The sequence below is a fragment of the Eubalaena glacialis genome, chromosome 12 (genome assembly GCF_028564815.1).
Source record: "Eubalaena glacialis isolate mEubGla1 chromosome 12, mEubGla1.1.hap2.+ XY, whole genome shotgun sequence".
NCBI classification, from domain to species: Eukaryota; Metazoa; Chordata; class Mammalia; order Artiodactyla; family Balaenidae; genus Eubalaena; species Eubalaena glacialis.
In genome coordinates this window covers 17,955,554-17,976,633 of record NC_083727.1, presented here as the reverse complement: position 1 = coordinate 17,976,633, position 21,080 = coordinate 17,955,554, and positions in this window count along the sequence as shown.

Genomic DNA, 21,080 nt, shown 5'->3' with positions numbered 1-21,080 from the left:
ACTGGCGCCCCTGACGGGCGGCTGGGGGAGGGGAAGGGATCCCACGCCCGCAGGGGGAAACTGGGGAACCACTGGGAGGGGAGAGGATCAAAAGGGAGCGTGGCCAGGTTTCCCCTGCCCACTTGGGCCCCCAGGAACCTGCTGAGATCCCGGGCCTGATCCTCTGCCCACTGAGGCCCCCTCCAGCCACGAGGGTCCTGAGGGAGTGGGAGGGAAGGAAGCGGGAGCAAAAGTAAAGGCCGGGCCTACAGGACCGGCACCCCTGAGGGGTGGCTGGGGGAGGGGAGGAGTTCCGACACCCAGCGGGACCCACTCACGGTTAGGGGTCCAAAGGGGATGGGGGGAGACCCTGGGGGAGACCCTGGGGGAGACCGTGGGCTGGGCACAGAGGGAACGGAAGGAAACGCTGCCAACGCTTTCCCTGTCCACTTAGGCACCAGGGAGTCTGTTGGGCTCCCGGGCCTAATCCTCTGCCCTCGGAGCCTCCCTCCTGCCGAGCAGAGCCCGAGCCCCGCCCCTACACCCCCACCCCCCACCCCGGGCCCCACCTCTACACTCGGAGACCCCCTCTGAGACCCCCTCCAACGCGCTGGGCCTAAACCACACCCACACAGCCTCACCCAGTCCTTACCTCCGAACTCCGGAACTCCACACTCCAGAGGCCCCGAAGGATAAATTCTCCTTTAAAAACGTACTCGAGCATCTCCATGTGATAACTTCTTTGCCTTCTGTAGTGTATCTTCTTTATATATTTTCTGAAATATATTATTGTAATAAATGATTATTACTTTCTGGGTTATTTGTAAATGATAAAGGGATAAGTTTTTCTTAATTTGGTTCTTGGCATATTTATATGGAGGTTTTGAGGCTCTAGAAATGGCAATTATAAATACCCCGACTGGCACATTTTATTAGCATGAGTTCACATAACGTAGGTGAATCAACCTGACGTTTTTCCCTTAGCTGTTTGGTCACCATAGTAATTGGTTCTGTTGCAGGTGGGTAGTGTGATCTTAATTTCCTTTGGTAAATTTGAGTGATTTAATCTCATGGATGAATGATGAGTTGAAGATATATTTGAAATTTTAAAATCCCATCATTTTGGTGAAGATTTCTCTGCCTGATGAATTTAATGTAAGAAAGTAATCTATTAATATTTCACATATACTTACTTATTCATGTGGAAGTAGTATAACAACTCCAAACTCTGTTTATATAAATGATCCATAGGAACTGGTTCTAATTCCTTTACTTTTACCATGATTACAACTTTTAGTTGAGCAAATATTGAACTTTATTAATCCCACCTGTGTATCCTGCTGGGTAATAATATGTATTGGCACATGTATTTAAGATTCTTCAGGCTTTGAACAAAAATGTTGCCATGGGAACCTGATTTCATAGCCCATAGTCCTTTGCAGAACTACACCTGCCTTATGGTAGAGGTTTCCATAGCAACAGTTTTGTTCAGGGAACATAGAACTTGAACAGAATATGCCATGAGCCTTTTTTAAATGTGTGCGTTGATAGTCGTGATATTACTATAGTTAATGTGTGTATTAGAAATACAGGTGGCACCGTGGTGGACAGCAGTGTTGTTCTTGCTTTCAGTCAATAGATTCCTATTGAGTTTAATAGTCACAACGCATTGGATTAGGAAATTGAAGCAATTTCTACTCCCTTTTCCCTGTCTCTCCATCCTCCACTCATTTGACCCTCCTGCTAGAATATGGTGAGGTAATCCTCCATGGCTGGCATGACCAGAATGATCATTTGTGATAATGCAGAGCCGTAAGGAAAAGATGTGTAACTAATGTCTGGCCAAGCTCAGCAGGCTCTATTTTAAAGGGCAGCATCAGTCTTGGGAGCCTCTAATGCTGCAGAATATTCTACTAATGGTTTTTCAACTTCCTCACATATACTCTTCTTCAAAGAAGGTCATGGGCTCTAATAACAAAGCATCGTGAGGATGGGGTAAGAATTAGTTTTCATATTTCTGATCTACTGTCTGGTCTCTTTATCTCTTTTTTTAATGTCTTCTTTAAATAGATCTTTACTGGAGTATAATTGCTTCACAATACTGTGTTTGTTTCTGTTGCACAACAAAGAGAATCAGCCATATGCATACACATGTCCCCATATCCCCTCCCTCTTGAGCCTCCCTCCCATCCTCCCTATATTTACTTTTGACATTAAAAATGTTGACAGCTTCTAAATTAAAGTAGCCCAAGTTCTTTCTTTGCTCGTCATTCATTTGTGTCGTATTACATTTATAACTAAGGCCATGTGGGAAGAGTATGCTAGGGCCCTGCAACAGATAATCCAGGGTTGTCACTGTTGTGTTATTATGGTTCTGTCAGCTGTTAGATGCATCCTCATCCTTCAGGACTGTGCTCCTATTGCTGCCAGGTATGCTGGCATATTGCTATTTCTCGGCAGGTCTCAAAACATGCAGCAGTGGATTTTGCAGCAGCCTCAGCTGCTGCTCACAGTCTACAGAAGAGCTGACTGGGGGCTATTAACTAATGCCAATCATCCTCCACCGGCAAGGGTATCAAAGGGCCTTTCAGAGACCATGGGGCTGCTTTCAGCAGAAACCCTAATCAGATCATCTTCCTTGATCAGGGAAAGGAATGTAGGAAAATGAGGTGGGTTAAAGGAATTAGAACAAGTAAATGCATTCTGAATGCATTCAGGACAAATTAGCTCAGAGTGCAAATAGAGATTGATTTGTCTGATCGAGTGGAAGCATAACTTAAGAAGCCTGAGGTCAGGCTTCTGCCAACTTAAGGCCTTGGAAAGTTAAACAAATACAGGGGAGTGTGAGAAACACATTTATTTATAAAGAAGGAAGGGGGGAAGAAAGGGGGGAGGGGTGGAGGGGGAAGGGAGAGAAAGGAGGGAAGAAGGGAAGGAGAGAGGGAAGAACAGACTTAGTAAATGATAAACCCAGGAAGTCGATCTAGAGGAATGTCATTACAAAAATTGTAGGTGAGTTTCTTTTTTTTTTTTTGCCTCACCGCATGGCTCTTGGGATCTTAGTTCCCCGACCAGGGACTGAGCCTGGGCCCTCAGCAGCAAAAGCACAGAGCCCTAACCACTGGACCACCAGGGAATTCCCTAGGTGAGTTTCTCTACGAGGAAAATACAAGGATGAAAGTACAATGTAGGCGAGTATGTACTAGATCAGGAATCAGACAGTCTTGGTCTTCTGACTCACCTGTAACCTTGGATTCATCACCTCAGTCGCCTTTCTGTAAATTAAATGATGAGGCCAGAGCCACCTCTGTGTTCTATGAATGTGTGTGTAAATCCAGTGGAGAAGGGTCATCGGAAGCGTTTTTGTCTCCTGAACAACTACTTGGAGTAGACCAGCTCAGCTTTTATTTGCTGAGCATTATCATGAGCTTTCTTTTGAAGAATATCCTTCCTGGATTATAAAAAGTTGTAAAAACCTATCAGAACTGCTGATTTCCTAAATCCTGCCCAGCGCTAATATTACATTCTATGCCCCAGTCTTTACTAAGCTTATAAAATGATGGCTTTTAACCATTGGTTAATATAGTTATGAGAGTGTTGAGCTCATGGTCATCGCTTAATCAATATTTCTTGAGTTGAACTGAATTGAATTTCATCAGTTCTGGAAATGGACTGTACAGATTCTTTTCCTAAAATGCCAAAGAAATGATTTAAATCAGTGAGAAGGCTGGTAACCCCAAACAAATCATAGCCCTGCCCTTGCAAAAATAAAAGCAAGGTTTGGCCACTTTGGGAGATTTTGTGCAGTTTGGATCACTGGACCTTAAATTCAAAGGAAGCTGAAGACCATAAAAGTCCAGGGAAGCTAAAGAAAGATATCGTAACCACAGCACGAATACACAAAGGAATAGGGGCCCGGCCAGGTAGGCCAGAGGAGGACAGATTAAACCATCACGTCTTTAGCCCTTTAAATATGAAGATTGAGGGAACTACAATCAAAGTAAAACCTCTGAGGAATATGAATATGATGAACACAAATTTGTTCATCCAATTTTGGACCGTGATTACAAGGGTACCAACTTTCCTTGCAACTTTAGAGAGATGAATTTAGGCCAAAAGGAAATACTGCTTCACATATAAAGTAATTTACTAATGGGGTTTATTACTCTCAGAGTTTGAATAAACTGGACACGTAAAACTTGGATCCAGTGGGGTGCATGTAGTAGGTTGATTATTTGGGCCCCTGCCTCCTGCAGTTTTCAGTGTGTGACCTGGCTCCTGTGCCTGAGGTAGGGAGGGGAAATGTGTGACTCTCAGATTTTGCCCTCCAGATGGAGTGGTATTCTACTAAGATAGACTGGTGGTCTTCTCCTAATTCGCAAGGAGTGGACTTAATGCACAGCATAGTCTTAGTTTCTGTGCCTGATCTCACAGTTACACCTAAGAAGGGAGAAGCAAGTTCTCCCATCCTTTTTTTCCTGAAATTTTTGCTTATTTTTGCTAAACTCTAATAGGTGATGATTTGCCTCCAAAGTATATGGGTGTACACATACACATGTATACATATATACATGTACATGAATGTATATGTTTATGTAATGTGTGTGTACATACAGATCACTAGGGCAACATTTTCTAGTGGTCCACCAAGAACCCCATGATTTCTGAATGTTCAGGTGGATGAGGATGGAGATGAGGACACTCCAGGTAAAGGCAGCCTTTATGTGTTAAAGCTCAGCCGTGTGAGACTGCCTTGGAGGTTCTCATTCTAAGGAGTAGCATATGGTTCTATCTGGGCAGCCAGAACTTTGGGTGAGGTGAGCTGTGCCAGAAAGGAGAGATGAAGCATAATAAGGTTGGCGATCTATGTAGATGCCAGATCATGGTGGGAGCGGGGGGGGGGGGCTTGGTCCCTCTGTTATAAGTGGGTTTATTATTTCATAAGTAATGGGACACCATTTAAGCATGAGATGAACGAAATGAAATTTCCATTTGAGGAGGCTCTTTCTGGAAGTGGATGGAGAATGGACTGCTTACAACAGTGAAGTCAAAGAGATCTGTGGGTTTCGAGGTGATTTGTTAACAGAGGAGGGAATAAAAGGGCCTGCAAATACAACAGTCATAACGGGCATAGAGGGAAAGGATGCCAGGGAGTCTGCAGAGTCCCGTTTTACTCTACTCGCACTCAGTAAGCTCTTTCCATTTACACTTCTGTCTCATTAAGTGGAGGATGATGTCGTGGGAGACGGGCAGATTGGTGAACTTTGGGGATTTGTTTCCCCCTCCCGCCCTGTGCTTTCCTTTTCTTCTCCTTTTCTACTTGTTACATTTCATTCAAGTCTTCTAGAGAAGGGAAAAGAAAGACAAGAGAAAAAAAAATCATTCTAGTTCCTTAAAAGCAAAATAACTAATAGTTTATGAATGAGCTGAGTTTCTTATTTTTTCACTAAGCCAGTATTTTCTGTAATGAATTCTGTCACGGAGATCTAATTAAGCCCTAAAAGCAGTGGCTGAGAATAGTAACAGGAAACATGTTAAGTGGGTAGGTGGTTTATTTTCTCCTATTGTTACCTCTTCTGACCTTTACAATGCACTTTTCTCAAAGAAATCTAGTCTCTGGTACCAGAGAATTATTGAAGTGCAAAATTATATACCTCTTCCAAACACAGAAGCTTTACCCTCTGGCAAATGTTAAGAGGGATAGAGGTTCCTGTCGAAATGTAGAAAATTTGCTCTTTTGTTCTCATGTGAGGATGAAGTGAAAATGTCTAGATCTGACTAAAATACCTTGTCTTTAAGTAACAACCATAAGTCACAAAAGAAGTTGAATACAAATTCTTTTCATCTTAAAAATAAAATAAGATATTTAATATGGAATACATATATCAGAGGATCCAAATCCTATGAAAAGGCAGGTCAAATTGTCAAGCTCTAACTTCTCTCTCGATTTGTGCAACTATCACACTTATAAAAATTTTTATTTTTTCTTTTCCATTATGGTTTATTACAGGATATTGAATATAGTTCCCTGTGCTATACAATAGGACCTTGTTGTTTATCCATTTTATATATAATAGTTTGCATTTGCTAGTCCCTGACTCCCAATCCATCCCTCCCCTGCCCCCTGATCACACTTATTAATTTTAAAGTTTTTATGGTAAATTTAAGCATATGTGAATGGTGAGGAGCAAAACAAAAAAAATCTGCTCAAGCTATTAGCATTCCCTTTGCCTTGCTGTTCCTCTTTTCCTCCCAACATAACATCTCGGGCTGAAGATGGAAAGACTTATTGGATTCTCTGTCGTCAATTGGACAAGCCCTCTCTGGGGTCCTTTCTGTCAAGATCCTCAGATTCCATTTGAATTTAAAACAGACCTGTAGGCTTAGGGAACGTGGCAGCCGTGTGTTCAGGGAAATAGAGAAAGAGTTATTTTAAAAATATCTTACAAGATCTTTATTCCCAAGACTGATTGAGGGAAACTTGGCGGATGGTTCAGTGTTTGTAAGCAGCCAAGTACGCAAGAGTGATCTGGAAAGAAATAGTGGTCACTTATGACAGCCATTAGTGAATGCACACATTGAAATTTTCCAGCCAAATCTTTTTAAAAAAAATTTATTCAGCCAAGACAGTTAAGGAATCAGTGACATTTGGACTGTTCAAGCAAGACCCTGTTCCTTTAGTAGAACCTCAGGCTGCTTCTTCCTTGATTTCAAAGAACCAAGATTTTAATCTCTTATTAAAATCTAGAAGAAATGATCTTATACTGCATTTTCCAAGAAGCTGTAGTCTGTTTCTTTCTTATTTTAGTAGAATCTCAACTGTCTAATCAGTGTTCTAACACTAGAATATTTTAAGTTGGATTGTGTGATATGGTAGAAAAAGCAAGGAAAAGAGAAAATAACACTGTCATATCAAGAAGAGAAGGGAAAGGTAATGCATGGGATGAAAGCTGTTATTGCTGACAAATGCCTGTGGGACTTATAAAAATAGTTTAAATATAAAAGTAAGTTTAATCTTATCGAAACATTTTTCTCCCTTTCTTAAGAGTGTTATATTTTTTTAAATGTAATGCTTACCAAATTCTCTTTTAAAATATAAGGGACAGGAATGAATGTTCATATTTAATTTCACTTGTATTATTATCCAAACTGATATTTGTCTCCTTCATTGACAGAACCATAAAAAAATGTGAATTTCCTCGTCTCTTTATGTGTACTTAACTCCCATTGATTTTACTGACAGGGGTGCATTTAGGAGAATTCCCCCAATATTCCACAACATAAAATTGTTCCTGCAATCTGTCTAGTCTCCTGATCACCAACCTCATTTATTTTTATTCTTTCCATCCTACCATCAACTGCAAATCTCCCTTTTACTTAAAATTAAAATGTCCCTTCCCCTCCTCCTCTCAAGCTAAGTCACACCCCATCCCAGACCAAGATCACTCAGCTCTCTGATCATCCCAGTTACTTTTGTATCTAGTCTACTGCACAATGAATATTTTTCACTGCCTAATTACTTTATCACATCAGTATACGTTGCTTCTTTCTCTGGACTATAAGCTCCTGTGGCCAGGAATAAATCACTTCTGTATGAAAGCATACACTTAGCACTTAGAATTAACCAAAGGCTCCCAAATCCTAGTCTGTAAAAAACATTCCCCAAAATTTTAAAAAAAATGATAATGTAGTTAGTCACTAAACTCAATTTATTTGATAGTTTTTGTTCTCAATGTTCTCTTGAAAGTTTAGTGTTAAATGTCCTTTTTAGAAGTAAAGCAATAATGATTTTAAATAGCAAGATTGTTATTTTTAATTTAAAAAAAAAAGAAAAGAAACTCAATTCCAGTCCCTCAGACCCTTTGGAACTGAAATCCTAATGTTGGAGAACCAGTGGTTGACGGTCTATTCCCATCAGGCCTTGGCAGTTGTTTCCTCCTCGGAGCTCCTATAACTTCAATTGCATGATTCATTGGCCGCTCAGCCTAGGCTGTGCTGCTTTTCATCTTTTTACACATATTCCTGTATCTGCAGCTAATTTAAAAGAAAGCCTCACTTAATACTTCTCTTTTCATTTTCATGGCACCTATTAAGATTATTGACAGCAAATCTTGAAAATATACTTGTTGAATAATTTAGTGTTCAGAATTATTCAAAATTTAGAGAGCTAAAAGAAGTCATGGATTTTGGTGGATTCATTTTTATTAAGTGAATTAAGCTTACATATTTCAGACAGTAAAAATTTCAAAAGCCATGATAAATTAGCTAGTATATTCAGTAGTTGCAATTTATGGAAAGGTATTGAAAACCACATTGATTTTACAAGTCCTATATAGAATTCTACTAAATGCTTAAGAAAAGAAAGAAGAGTAATTTAACAAGACTGCACTGTTTTGCTAGTGAGTTCAGTGACTGTAAACTTTGTTGTGGTTCCACTGCAGAGTTTTTTCTTCTGCATTAGGCATATAAATTCGTACCTTTTTTTCTGTGTAGGTATATATAGTTTTAACATCACTTTTTAAAATCAAGAAATATTTTTCTATTTTCTTTAAGTTGTGTCTAGCTATCACTTCCATTCTTACAAATACTCTTCGTCTGTGGAACATATTTTCTGCTGAGCACTGTGAAATTTAATTCAGAAGTAGTGCTTTATTGATGCTTCGTTTTTGTGACCTTTCCAGTCCTGTGTTGGTGACATATTGGTCCTCTGTCTCCAGTGCTTTGAGAATCTAATAGATAGGATGGAATGGGTCAGATAATGAAAGTCCCTGGTACATTAACTTTCAATTTCATGAATGTCTGAATATTGCAGAGAAGATGAATAGCAGGACTTCCTTTGCTTTTACATTTTAACATTTATAAGCTAGTTAAATTTTCCTTGTATTATCAGCAGCAGAGTCCAGGCCTACAATATTAACACATACATTTATATTTTGGAACAGCAGTGTAAGAGTTTAAAATAATTTATAAACCACAGTGCAGGCAACTTACAAATGCATGCTACTAAAAGAGATGAATAAATAGGGGTTTCATTTCCTATGAGTTATAGCATATGAAGTATACATTGAGAAGGCTCCTTCTTTATTTCTCTCTGTTTTACTGACATGAGAAGAGAATTGGGGCATGTAGTCAGTCATTTGATCTATTATTAGGTAGTTACAATCATCTCCCAAAGGAGTCTTATTATTTTGAAGCCACATTAATTTCTGAAGATGTTATAGCAAGTGTGGGTGTTTGAAAGAATCTGCTGAAACAGACTAATTTTGGAGATGAGACTCAATCACCAGAATGATAAGAAATAAAGAAGGGGCCTGAGTGATTAGGTGAGGACAAGGATGAGAAGGCGCACAGCTGTTAGATTGTTGGGGTTTGGACACTGATACGTGAACTCATTTGTATTCCCTTGGGTAATTTTATAGACAGTGTATCATCTGCTGTTGCCCTATTCCATTCTCACCACTGTATTTACGGTATCTATTTTTATGAAATATGGCCAAAATTAGGACTTACAATTTGGTCTTTTGGATTATCCTTGGTCATCCAGCTATATTTAAAAACTTGTGACGGATGCTACAGTGCCATTTAGTTTATCATTACAATTTTATTGTATTTGCTTTTCTCTGTAAAAGTTCTAGATCACTAAATTGGGGTGGACCTGTGCAAAATAGTTGAAGAAATGTAATAAAATGATGGGGTTAACAGACATCAGACTTTTTCTTATGTAGAGAAATATGTATACACGTAAGTCTGTTATGAAACAAACTGGGATCCTAATTTTTCAGAAATACGCTCATTACTGTCTTTAATCATAGTCATGAATGGACACAGAGAATATCAAGAAATACAGCAATTCTGGAGACATCAAAAAACAAACAACAAAGAAAACTTGTGCTCTCTTGTCATGCTAGAAAAGCTGTTTGGGGGATCTGAGATTCTGCTCTGAGAAATGTCATCATTGGTTTGACCCAATGGGAAACTCTGATGTGGAAACTTCACCTGACCTGACTCTTTAAATACGTAATTAAATATATGTAGTATATGCTTTTATATTTTGACAAAGAAATGAAAAGTCGGCCTACATTAAGATAGGAAGTATATGGAAGTGTGTAATGACTGTGGTGCTTGGACCACTGTTTTATTGTCTGATTTCTTTGAGAAGACATCAGGCTTCTGCCTCTGGTTCCATGCTCTCCCATGGTGGCATCGTTCTCTCAGAGGGGTCATCTGTTTTCTCAGTTGCTATTTCATTTAGATAACTACTGAGGAACCTTTTCTTTGCCTCATCTCAACTTCAACCCAGTTCACATATGTAATATTCACGCATGATGGACCACCTATGCCTTCAGTTTACTCTGTTTAGATCTGCCAGGTGGCCTCACCTATTAGGGCATCATTGGCAAAGACTTTGTGGCACTCCTTGCATTTTCCTACTGTGCCATTCCTGGGCCTGTTTACTCTGAGGTCCATTCCTTGACTTTCCAACTTTTCCCATCTCTGCTCCATATCACACGTGGTTGACCAACCCCAGCAGCTCCCATATCAGCTTGATTCTGGCAGGGTTGGGCCAGTGGGAGAGTGGGCACTGGCATGAGACTGGGGAGGGAGAGGAAGAAGCTGGGATATTTCTCCCCCTCCCACTGCCTCAGGTAGGTCTCCAGAAGGAGCTGCATCTTCTCCTTGGCTCCAGTTCCTTCTGAATAGGTCCTCTAAGATTCCAGATTTTGCTGGGTGATGCAGGCCTCTGGTCTTGGTTACTTCACATCTGCCTTCTGTCCCTCTCTGCTAAAGGTAACAGTGGCCTCCCACCATGTTTATCTGCAGGTTACATGACTGTCCATGTTTGGCTTCTCAGCTCTTTCATTCCCTGTGTAAACAAGTCTTTGCACCAAATATACTCTTTTTAAATACACAGATTTGTTTCTGTTTTCCTAGTTGGAGACTGACTAATAGACACTGTAACTACTTCATATATATTCTCCTCTACACACGACTCTCAGAGAAGGCTAAGTTCAGAATTTCTCATCCAGCTGATCCCTTCAGCCATATTGGACTAAATATCGCACTTCCCGATGAGCGTTTTAATTGGTTAGTGTGCAGATTCGAAAAGATTACCATCCCAAATTCTTCTTGCCTAGTGTACATGGCTATAAATTATCTGTCTACCTCTGGACTTTTCAGGTTCTTTGTACTTACATTAAGCATGTACCAATACTGCTTTACATCCATTATTTAAAAGCATGTTTTCTCAACCCTATTAGATGTAAGCCCTTTAAACTCAGTCACTGTATCTTTTATGTGTATCCCTCATGGCCCTAGTGCAATATCATGTACTTAGTAGGTGCTCAAAAATATTTTTCAAATGAGTAAATGACAATTGCTTTCTAACAAAAAATGCAGTTGATATTAAAAGACTCCTTTGAGAATAATGACGTTGGTTGCCAATTGCTAGAAAGAATCCAAAAGAAAAACAGAGAACTTGTTCTTCTGAAACACCTGAGACAATTGGACAACATTTATGAAAAGGATGTGCCATGATATACCAATAGACAGATTGAGAGGGTTAATATTCTCTTCCTAGAGATAGACTCACCCTTCAATGTTACCAAGAGTATTAGTCCAGTAAGTATTTTCTTACGTTCTGGTGATTACTTTGTTTTCTTTTATATAAATGGATACTGTTTGTTGTTGGCTGTCTACCCAGTGTTTACTCCTCTCTTACTCCTTTCTGTGGACTTGCATCTCATGGCTTCTGGGGAAAGATGGCACTTTCCTCAGCTAAGGAGTGGACACATATTAGTCTAAACCAGTCAGGACAGTCTGATTCTCCTCACTGTGATGACTGGTTGAGATAACCTACACAATCAGCTCATGGAATTCCTCTGGCCAATCTGGACAGAGATTGGTTTAAGAAAGGATTTATGACCCAGTTTAGGTCAGTGAGACATAGAAGAGAAATCTAGAAACTTCTGAGGAAATTGCTGGAAGAAATGTTCTGTCCCGTTCTGGACTACGCAGTATGTAGGTGTGATGCTTAGAATTGCTACAACTGTCTTTGCTTCCATAATGGAAACCAGCATTAGGATGAAGCTGACCCTGTGGAAAACAGAGTGGAGAGATGTAAATAAACTGGGTCCTTGGTAACATCACTGAGTAACTGACTCAGAATTACCCCTACCTCTAGACTCTCCTGTTTGACTAACCCTTTGAGTAGGGTTTGCTGTTGAATGCATTTGGAAATATCTCAAGTGATAGACCATGCTGCGAACTAAAATATTCGTCTCAAATATTGAGTCAATGAAGTCGCTCAACACAGGGGGAAAAATTAGTCTATCGAAGGAGGAACCAAAGGGGCAGAGCTCCCATGCTTTCTCCTTCCTTCTTTCTTGCTTTCCTTTCTTTAAGCCGTTGCCCTCGAGATGCTCACAGTACAGAGGCCCACTTTCAATATGGGATATTTAATTGTCAAAATATGTGTAGTGTTAAGGGAGCATATATAGGAAGTGCTTGCTTCACTCAACAGACTAAAAAGGAATTTAGGATTCTCAAGTACAGAGGACCTTTGAGAAATTTCTGTAACTAGAAGCCCTATGTCAATAAATTTTGACAAGTGTGGAACAATAAAGCTTCAAAGCTACAGAACTGTTGAGAAAAACATGTGAATTGGCCGTTGAAATGTTATGACAAATACCAGAAAATAAGAATACGGAATGAAGGGTTGGCAGTTGAGTAAGAACATAGAGTCAAAACACAGCATGATTTAGACCTAAGCGCATGGGTCTTGGAATAATCAGACAGACTTTTGTGTTCAGTTCTTGGCCCTGTCTTTGGACCAAGCTTTCTTATATGTAAACTGGGGGTAATAGTACTTGTCTCATGGTGTTGTAAAAATTTAATGAGAAGTGTGTATTTAAATGCCCATAGGATATTGTCTAGGACAATAGTAGGCACTAAGAGTAGTTTTCTCCTCCTTTTATTGTTATTGTTTCTAGCATCATCATAAGCAATGGCTGTCAGCTCTCAGCTTCCTCTCCCTTGATGCTATTTTCCTGAGTTACTTCAGTCAACCTGACTCTGGAGGAGTGAGACCTCCCCAGCCTTGGATTTGTGCTAATATCTCTGAGTTGACATATCCCAGAGATAGGTGACAGGTGGGTGAGATTTATGTAGGGTCAGGTTTGAACAGTAAACTTTATTAAACTAGGACGTACTTGTTAGCCGTACTCACTTGGTGTCAGTAAGGAAAGCAAACAGCAGCCCTTCACTATCAGTAGGGACTGTGTCAAAGTAGAGTCACAGATGGGGCTACAGAAAAAGGCCAAAAGCACATGCCAGAAGTCAAAAGACAGCCACTGACATTTCAAGGTCAAAGGCAAGGACATCCTGGGGCCTGGAATAAATCACACTGTTTGATATTCACCTCCAACATTGTTATGCAGGTATAAAAAAGTCTAAATGAATTTCTGGAGTAGCTTGAATGTTATAACCTCTGAGACATCATCTACAATTATCCCAAGCTCAGTGGCTTCTACCTTTGAACTCTTTGCTACTGTGCCCACACTTCTGTGTGACCACTTACCTACTCAGTTGTATTTCAGTGCTCATATGTGTGCCCCTTACCCCTCTAAACTGAACTCCTGATAAAAGAGACCACACCATACTTTTTTTTTCATTGTCTCAACAGCCTAGCTTAGGATATAGATGAAGGAATATATGTCACAAGATTCCAACAGGGCAGAGTCCCGTTTCTGCCCAGATCAGAGTTTGAGGCATCTGTGTCCCCCCCCAAAATCTTTAAAATAGCACTTTTTGAAGTCTCCATATTTGTAATATGCTTATAGGGAATTTGATATCTGGATAATTCAGTAGTTTATCAATTCTTAAAAAGTCACACTTGAATGTGACCCTCATGACTTATGAGAAAAATAATAGAAGTGACATTTATAAAGTACCTGTTATGTGTCAAAAGGCACTATTCAAACATTATCCCATCTGATCCTCATGATAATCATGTGAGGGAGGTGTTATTAAGGCTGTTTTAAAATGAAGAAACTGGAGCTCAGAAGTATTCAGTAACTTGTCTGAGGAAAGTGGCTGAGCTGAGACCGAGAGTCAAGCCTTTGATCCAAAGCCCATGCTTTTTCACTGTATATTTAATTTTTCTAAATAGATGTTCCTTTTCATTATGAGGTTTAGTATTCATCAAAGGAAATGTCTGTATATGTAAATTCCCTGCACTGATAAACCAAGTGATTATTTATAGCCTTTTGACATTTGCTGAGTTCTCCGCTCATATTTACATTAGCCTGACACCCCCTAGAGAAGGCCTGGGAATGTTCTGATGGCATGTCAGAGATTTCTAATGTATACTCACTGATTCATTCTACAAACATTTATTGAATGTTTTCTGTGTGCAAGGTGCTGTGCTCAGGTAAAACATATAAAATCTTCGAGGTGCGGGTTACATAGAACATCAATGGCAGTCGTTATTAAGGAATTGTTCTGGGCAGGGGTTCAAAAATGCATGTCCATGTGTTGTATGGGGACTTATCTGTGAGAACCAGGTGTATTCCTGGCAACCCAAACATAGGCATTTAGACTCGGGAAGTCAGGCACAGGACATAGGCAGAAGAAGAAGAAAAACTCAATGGGAAGGGCAAAAGAGTTGAAACTTGGAAAACATTTATAATCAAAGAACCTTGACCTGCAGTAGTAGAAGAGTGAAAGACATGATATAGAAAACAAGAATTCGAGTATTATCTCTTCTGCTTAAGAAATGTGTGATCTTGGACACATAAATTAATTCCTTGAAGCTCAGTTTTCTAATTGGTAAAATACAGATGATACCTCTCTCAAATGAGGTTATAACAGTTTAGTAAAATATAGAGTGGTATACACATGCCAAAATGGTATCATTATCTATATTTATTATAAATTTTCTTTGATGCTCTGAAAATCTTGGAGATGAGCAGAAGCAAATGCAAGGTGAAGCGGAGAGAATGCACGGTTTATGACCTGGGACTGGGGTGTAGAACTATGAAGAAAGGGAGCTTCTTTTATACTATATGTATCAACAGAGGCAAAATAATGGAAAAATGAAAAAATGGAAAGGAGTCTGGATTTTGAACTAGAGAAGTCAAAAATGTTTATTCAAAATACATAGCACAATTAAAGAGGAATGGGAACAGTTACGTTTCTAGGACCCGCATACAGCTAGTCCTCATCAAAATTTAAGAGACAACTAAATGAGATGGAGATTTGTGATTCTGCAAATGTAGAAGCTTCAGTTTATGTGCTCTGCTTCATTATCTGCTTTTTGTTATCATCCAAAGGAGCATTTCTTGGTATGAAACAAAAACTATTTAATCTCAGTTTATTTCAGGTTAGATTATCTGGATCCAGTGCCCCGCTGTTCGAAGTTACCTGACTCACCTTTACTAAACTTGAAACATCAAAGATTTTCTATCTGAGCCAGCCAGCGAAAAATATAAATAAAACCAAAGAAGTTGTTTTATTTTGGTTTAAAGATCAAGTTCAAAGTCATCTTCAACAATATTAAATCAGGCTAGATTTCGAGTTTGGATTTAATAGAATGAGAACTCAGGTCTCTTTCTCCTGTTCACATTAGTTTGGACCCAGAGGATATTTATTAAACAAAGAACAGCAGAACAAACTAATATTAAGGGAGGAAATTGGTTTTCCTGCAGTCCAACCTATTTTTAAATTAGCAGAAGCTAGTGCTAATATAAAACCCTGTGACCAGTAATCACATTTTCCTTTCACTTTGTTGGAAAATCACAGCAATGTGTATTAGCATTTCACGCTAGTTAAGAGAGTGCAGTAAAATGGTCCAAGGAGACTGTTCCGGGTGAGAGCCGGACAGGCAGAGGTGATTCGGGCAGTGAGATTTCCTGGGAAAAGCAGCTCAGTAGGCAATTTCATGCAGAGGCTAAAGCCTTTTTTGGATAGCAGTTCAAAAATAAGGCTCAAAAGACAATGAACATGGCTGCAGACCCAGGCGGGGTTATGGTTTACTCAGGTGCTGACACAAAATCAATATTGCCACCACCCATTGATGATTTATTTCAGTAATTACTCTTGAACCCATAACTAAAATGCTGTCAAAATAGAACAACCTTGTCCTACTAAATGCTTGTGCTTTCTTCTTTCACTAGATTAATTTACATGTCATGATCAAAACGGCACAATTCCCTGATACTGGCCAGTCAGCAATCTATTGAATGCTTTAGGAAACAAGGAGGGAAAATTAAGAACCACTTTCAAACACCTTTGGCTGGGTCACTCAGGATTAGACCCCTCAGGTGATTATTTTCCCCTTGGTCTGATTGAGGTTGTCGGTCTTAAGAACTCAACCTGGAATACGAGACATGAACACCCTTTCTCTTCTGTCTCATGGGAGGGTCTTAGCCAGTGTCCATTACAACCCCCCGTTGTGTTCCTGGGAGTACTCTCCCAAGCTGTTGGGAAATTTTCCAGAAAGGAAATACGTTTCTTTACCAGACAACAGGAGAACATTTATACACAAATAATTGTTCTAAGGCTCCTCTATGATTTCAGCTGAAAGATATCTTTGTCATGACTACCACTTGATCCTGGCTTTGCCAGCTCTAGAACTGTACCGAGTAAATCCATTTTTTCTCCTAAATCAGAGGTTCTTAACCTGGGGTTCCTAAAGGTAGATGGGGGAAATTGCATCTTTTTTTTCAATAACATTAGACAGAAATTTAGAATTTATTTTGATTATAAATGTAAGCAACTAAGCACAGTAGTATTAGCAGTACCTATGCCTTTGAGGCCAGTAGAACTCACACACGTTTCTTCAGAATTCTGAAGCCTGTGATAATTCCGAGCCCCAGCCTTGCATCTTGGCTCTCCCAAAGCTTTGAGCTGAGAAGACACTGTTAGCTACTGTTTACTGTGCATGTGTCACATGCCAGACACTGTTTTAAGCACTTCACATACCCTCATTTATTTAATCCTTGAAGCAACCCAGTGAGGTAAGTCCTATTATTTTTAATATCCTCATTTTAGACATGGAGAAACTAAGGTTCAGAAGGTCCATAGACTGACCTAACATATATGGCTGATTAATGGTGGAGGTGGAACTTGATCCATCTAGCTCTAGAACCCAGGTTCTTAACCACTCAGCCCTGTTTACCTATCAAGTTAACACAGACATTGCTGGGTGGTGTCATGATAAGGCACCCACTGTCCACTTAAGTTGCTGAAGGTACAGTGTTCCAAACAGAGCTCCCACACATTGCAGTGACATAATGCAGACCTCAACCAAATAATTTGGTCCACAATTAGATCAGCTATAGCACTTTAGTATGGCCAAACCACATTTTCTGTTTTTTGGTCATTACATTTCTGTGCAAAACACATAAATCCCCTTGGGTATTCAGGCTTGAATCATTTTCTCCCACAAAGTCAGAAATCTTGCCTAGCTCTGAATCCTTTAGGTCAGGGCTTGGCAAACTTTTTCTGCAAATGGCCTGACAGTAAATATTTAGGTTTTGCAGGCCATGGAGTCTCTGTCACAGCTACTCAACTCTGCTGTTGTAGCTCAAAAACTGACCATAATTTGCTGACTTTAGGTAAGATAACCTCTGGATAAATCAAAGGTATAATAGTTGAAGATAAATTTCTTGTTCTATCCAGTGTATTTTTTCATAATTCTGCGTTTTAGTGATCTACCCCAAGCAGATGATTCCTTAAAAAACAAAACCAAAAAAACCCAAAACTTTCCATTTATATCAAAAGATCATTTCTAAATTTTGAGGAAAAAAAATCCACAGGTGCAGTTGATGTGTCAGAATCAGAAAGAGGCAAAGTGTCATCTAATTTCCAGGGCATTGTTTTTCCAATGATGTCCTTTATTAACTTGGGATATTTCAGAATATTAGTAAATATTCCAAATTTATCAACTGAGTCACTTTGCTGTACAGCAGTAATTAACACAACATTGTAATTCAACTATACTTCAATAAAAAATAAATTTAAAAAAATCTTCACTTTAAATGTTATGTGTTGGTGCTATGTCATCAGGATGTTATGCTTATTGTAAAAAAAAGGCTCATTTTGTTGACTGTGCAATGTTTTCTTTTTTTTTATCTGCTTCTAAAAGAAATACATACTTTTTTCTCCTAAGGATGGCTCATATCCAAGGGTTTTGATTTACTTAGAGCAGCACTCAAGGCCCTATTTTAGCACTATTAGGATTGTGTTATGTTGGTACTAGAGCACTTAATGGACATTCAGTGTTATGTTTTGTGTCCTGATTTAGTACTAATTTTGGATATTTGCTGATCTAAGCAGCTTGGTCTAAATTAGTTCAAGGCAAGCTTCAGCGTGTGAAAGAAAGTTTCAAAACTCTGTATGTTACCACAGTACTGAAAGCCTGTGTCCCATCACCAGTTTGCAGAGTTCTATAAAAGGACATTGCTTGTCCCCTAAGGCATTTTTTCAGGCTGGGACAGGACTTGGCTGGTGGTGGGAGGTCAACCTAGACAAAGAGCTAAATATTTGGTATGCTGTGTAGCATTTGAAGACAATGTTTGCATGCAGCTGTATTCAATTTGTAGTTGGGTTCTGGCACACAGTGACATAGGCATTTGTTTGAAGATTAGAGTAACATACTTTTGGTAAACGAAGATGTGACGAAAATGAGAGAAAGCAAATAATATGACTTAAGAGCTGGCCAATATGTTTGGCTTTTTTACTATGTATGCTTTAATAAGTTTGTTTAAACTTGACTTTGCATTCTTTTATTTTTATGTAAAAACTCAAAATGGCTAACAGGGTCATGAATGCTATTTAAATGATTCTGGAATCTTCAGAAAACATATGTATACAAATCCAGAAAGCTTTATGGTTTTTTGGCTTTGAAAGGACAACATGATACAGAGTATACTTAGGAGTTAATTAAATGATAACATACCAAGGCAATTTATTATGGACAGCAAATAAAGCCTAGTTAAAAAAAAAAAAGTTGTATGACAAATTTAGAAAATCTAGGACTTGCTAGAGATGAAAATTCACTGGTTTTTAAATTAACCAGCAGAGGTCTATATCTAAAATTAAATTTCTGTTATTTTTAGTAGAGGAAATAAAATGCTATGTTAGAGCTTTTTTAAAAGGACTCTTTAATTATAGGAGGTTAATATTTCAATAATGGCATCAGAAATACTGCAGTAATATATTCTGAGCAAGTAGGCACTTTCTTCCTTAAGAAAAATAAAAATAACATGTCAGTTATTTAGTCCTAAGTTGTGTGCTCTGTTGGTTTTAATTATTATATGGTTGTGCTGTATTCTGAATCTTAAACTATGTCACTGAATGATCTCTAAAAGATAAGTATTATTTAGACAGTAAACTTCAAGGTGAAGCCTTGTAAATGGAATCATGTAGTAAACCTCAGAGAATTAGAAAGTGTAATGTTCTGCATCCCTAGCTCAACTCTTGCCACCTCTTAATTTTTTCAAAACCAAGCTCCAGGTAATTATTTCCCACTTGCTCTTGGTTCAACACTTCTGGGTATCATTCCAAATATTTCCAGCCACAATCAAGGAATTCACGTGAAAAGATAATTTCTAAAATTTTGAGAAAAAAATTCACAGGTGCAGTTTTTATGTCAGATTTAATCAGAAAGGGACAAAATGCTATCTAATTTTGAGGGCATTGTTTTAAAAATGATTTCTTTCCTTTGGATATTACAGAATATTAGTAAATATTCTGCGTTTATCAAGGAGGCTCATTTTGTTCACTGCCTGTGTTATGACTTTTTTTCTTCTGCTTCTAAAATAAATACGTACTTTTTTCTCCTAAGGATTGTTCATGTACAAGGGTTTAGATTCACTTAGAAGTAACACTCTAGGCCATACTTTGGTACTATTAGGATTGTGTTATGGTGGTACTGAAGTGCTAAATGGACATTCATACTTATATTTTAAAATTTTTGAGTATATATTCACTATCCAGAGAGTACTGATAGATAATTAAATAAAATAAACTCTCTCTTCCAGCCCGCCCCACATCTGGGAGCAGATGGTCATCCAATAGACCACATTGGTTTAGATATCCCAATAAAATGTTAATTAAAAGGAAAATTCTTATTTTTATGTCCCCCAAATTCCACTTAAGTTGTATTAGGAAATAAAATGTCGCCTGTCAATATTTAGGTGTTTTTCTGAATCACAGTGTAGTTTTACTCAAATACATTTTACTTTTCAAGACAAAAGCCAAAAATTGCTTATGTCCAAAATATAGTTACTGGTCAAAATATATTTTTGTAGTATTGTAAATCTTCTAAAATAGATCTACAAGTTCTTTTATATTTACTAGCATTTGTTTTGCAAAGGCCTGAAATTTACAGAAAAAGATAATACTGGTTTTAGAGTTCACAAATATCCTCAACATTACTTTATCTATAAATATATAAATATTTGTTAATATGGCGTATAGAATATTCCGGTAAATAGAGCACCCTGCTATATTTACATATACACCATATACATATGCTCTGTACACCATATCCATATACACTATATGTTATGGTTGAGGTAACATATAGTAGGTATGGAGCTTTATATTTAAAGTCAGCACAATGAATAATAGTATCAATAAATATTAGTAATCTTTTAAAGTGTGGTCAATTTATAATATTGGTATTTTTCTATTTAGACAGGTCAAAAAATATTTGAAGACCTGGGAATAATTACGTGATACTTCTTAAATATCTATGTATTGTATTACTAACACATTTAATTTCTTCATAAATTCTTTTTTTTTAAAATTAATTAATTTTTGGGTATGTTGGGTCTTCGTTTCTGTGCGAGGGCTTTCTCCAGTCGCGGCGAGCGGGGGCCACTCTTCATCGCGGTGCGTGGGCCTCTCACTATCGCGGCCTCTCTTGTTGGGAGCACAGGCTCCAGACACACAGGCTCAGTAGTTGTGGCTCATGGGCCCAGTTGCTCCGCGGCACGTGGGATCCTCCCAGACCAGGGCTCGAACCCGTGTCCCCTGCACTGGCAGGCAGATTCTCAACCACTGCGCCACCAGGGAAGCCCCACTTCATAAATTCT